Source organism: Hibiscus syriacus, unplaced genomic scaffold, assembly GCF_006381635.1.
Source record: "Hibiscus syriacus cultivar Baekdansim isolate YM2019G1 unplaced genomic scaffold, ASM638163v2 tig00116989_pilon, whole genome shotgun sequence".
NCBI lineage: Eukaryota > Viridiplantae > Streptophyta > Magnoliopsida > Malvales > Malvaceae > Hibiscus > Hibiscus syriacus.
In genome coordinates this window covers 6,650,690-6,653,764 of record NW_024063508.1, presented here as the reverse complement: position 1 = coordinate 6,653,764, position 3,075 = coordinate 6,650,690, and positions in this window count along the sequence as shown.

The window sequence follows — 3,075 nt, the reverse complement described above, 5'->3', positions numbered from 1 at the left end:
GGAGATGTCTTTGGCCGAATGGTTCCCATAACTCTTCATCTTGGCGCCAATTTGAAGCATGATGATGTTTAGGCCGAATAGAGAGAAGCCTTTTCATCTTGGCGCCTAATTCATTCACATGCAAAGCACATGGGTGGCTGGTCATGTGGCACTCATATGGTTGGTGTTGAATGCTTAAGGCGTGGACTCTTCCATGGTGTGTAGATGAACAACAACTTAGGCGTGACTTGGCATCAAACATGTGTCTAGGTGACTTGGCATCAATGGGGCAGCAACTAATTATGAAAGGTAACATTTGTGTGAAACAACCTTTCATCATTTGAGCTACTTCCCATGAGTTTGAGCTGAAGATGAGCTGGCCATAGATGAATTGCATGAAGATGAGTCATAGGACAGCTCCTTGTGAAAGGTCACTTCTCGGATTGGCAACTCTTCGCGAAAAGGTACGAATTCACAAAATTTGACCTAGACCATATTTGTAGTGCTCTGTGTGGTGAAGATGATGGTGCAACTCTCCAGCTGAAATGAAGTCTCTAGCTAGCTCAAAAGTCCAGCTCAAGTGAGCTATGAGCTCGGGGGTCAGCTGACAACTTTTCACCATTTGTTCTTCATGATCTCCCAAGTCATCCTATGTAAGGTTTCCTAGCTCATTGACTTCAATTCTAGCTTTAAATCAGCTCCCATGATGTGGCCGAACATGTACCTACAAAAGAAAGCATTTATAAGCTAAGTAATATAAGATATAAATATGTGGTTCATAATAATAACTTCATACATTCATAATATCATCATCATAACTATATAAATATAATGTATGTAAGCCATTATCATAACTATGGTATAAAGAAAGATTAAGTTAAAGAAAATCCCCCTTTGAACATTGAGAAAGGTTGGAGATGCAAGTCCATTTTTGATGCTGAATCGGATCACATCAGCTTTCCTTATTATTCCATGAGCTGCCATGTACTTTATGAACTGTTTGTGAGTTGCATGTGATGTCCAAATAATCCATCAAGCTACCTCTACGTGTTTCACACTCCAATGTACCTATATGTGCAAGGAAACAAGGTAAGTCCATGACATTGAGTTGATATAAGCTAAATACCTTGTTGTCATGTATGATTATGGTAATGTGAGCTATGTTTGAAGGCCATGAGCTAATTATATCATCTCATAATATGTGTAAGATCATGCATGAAGCATAAGAGCTAATATGAATGCATATGAACTAATGAAATGAATTATAAGTATGCTGCCTTGATGTATATGTGATAATCATACTTAATATGATTATAAGACTATTCTAACATGCTTAATATATTAAATAACAATGTACGTGATGTTTTCATACTAAGTTATCAAATGAATCAAAAGCTTCACGACAGTTAGTTAGGAGAACTTCCCTGAATTGTTTGGCCCTTGACCTAGTAATGAGACCTTGTGGCATTACTTCCAGATCTGGGGTGGGTGTGACCACATCATCCCCCCTTCTTTTAAGCGATTTGTCCCCAAATCGTGTCCATCCTCAAAGGGTGATAAGTTTGTGATGTTGAATGAAGCACTGACGCCACCAAACTCACTGGGCAACTCTAGTTTATAGGCATTGTCGTTGATCTTTTCCACAATCTGAAATGGGACATCTCCTCGGGGTAATAGTTTAGACTTCCTTTGGTTTGGGAATCTTTCCTTCCTACAGTGTACCCAAACCCAATCTCCCACGTTGAAAGTTATCTTCTTCCTTCCCTTGTTCGGTTGCTGTTCTATTGTCTCATTCTCCTCTCAATATTGTCCTTGACTTGTTGATGGAGTCTTTTAACAAATTCTGCTTTGTCCTTTCCATCTTTGTTCACTATTTGATCACAAAGTAAAGGAAGTAAGTCCAAAGGAGTTAAAGGATTGAAACCATACACTACCTCCAATGGAGAATATTTGGTTGCTGAGTGAATGGTTCGGTTGTGTGCAAACTCCATGAGGGGTAGGCATTCTTCCCAAGTCTTGATGTGCTTCTTAATGATGGATCTTAGTAGTGTTGATAAAACTCTATTAACTACTTCCGTTTGTCCATCTATTTGAGGATGGCATGTAGTAGAGAGTAGAGAATAGTAGTTTTGTGCCAATTTTACTCCACAAAGTTCTCCAAAAATGGCTTAAGAATTTAACATCTCTATCTGACACAATGGTTCGAGGAAGTCCATATCACCTTACCACTTCTCGGAAGAATAAGTTAGCAACATGAATAGCATCATCGGTCTTGTGACATGGTATAAAGTGAGCCATTTTGGAGAATCGATCAACCACCACAATTATGGAATCCTTTCCACTCTTTGTTTTTGGTAATCCCAAAACAAAGTCCATTGAGATATCTCTCCATGGCATGGTTGGTATTGGCAAAGGCATGTATAATCCATGAGGCATGACTCTTGATTTTTCCTTTTTACATACTAAACACCTTTCACATACCTTTTCAACATACCTTTTCATCTTTGGCCAAAAGAGGTGTTCTTTCAAAATGCTAAGTGTCTTTTCAACGCCAAAGTGTCTCATAAGTCCTCATTCATGCGCTTCTTCGGTTAGTACTTCTCTTATGGAACCTTGTGGGATACATAGTCGTCCTTCTTTGAAAAGATATCCATCATGCCAATAATATTTGTCATGAGAACTTGTTTCACATAACTTATACCTTTCTCCAAAGTCCAAATCAGTATCATAATGTTCCTTAATGAATGAAAAACCAAGAAGTTTGGAATCCAAAGTGTTAAGTAAGATATACCTGTGTGAAAGAGCATCTGCCACAATATTTTCCTTTCCTTTCTTATAGTGTATGACATAGGGAAAAGACTCAAGGAATTCGACCCATTTGGCATGTCTCTTGTTGAGTTTGTGTTGTCATTTGATATGCTTTAATGCCTCATGATCAGTGTGTATCACAAATTTTTTTGGCAATAAGTAGTGCTGCCAAGTCTCCAAGGTTCGAATGAGGGTGTACATCTCTTTGTCATATGTTGGATAGTTCAAAGTTGCACCATTTAGTTTTCACTAAAGTAGGCGATGGGCTTTCCTTCTTGGCATAAAACA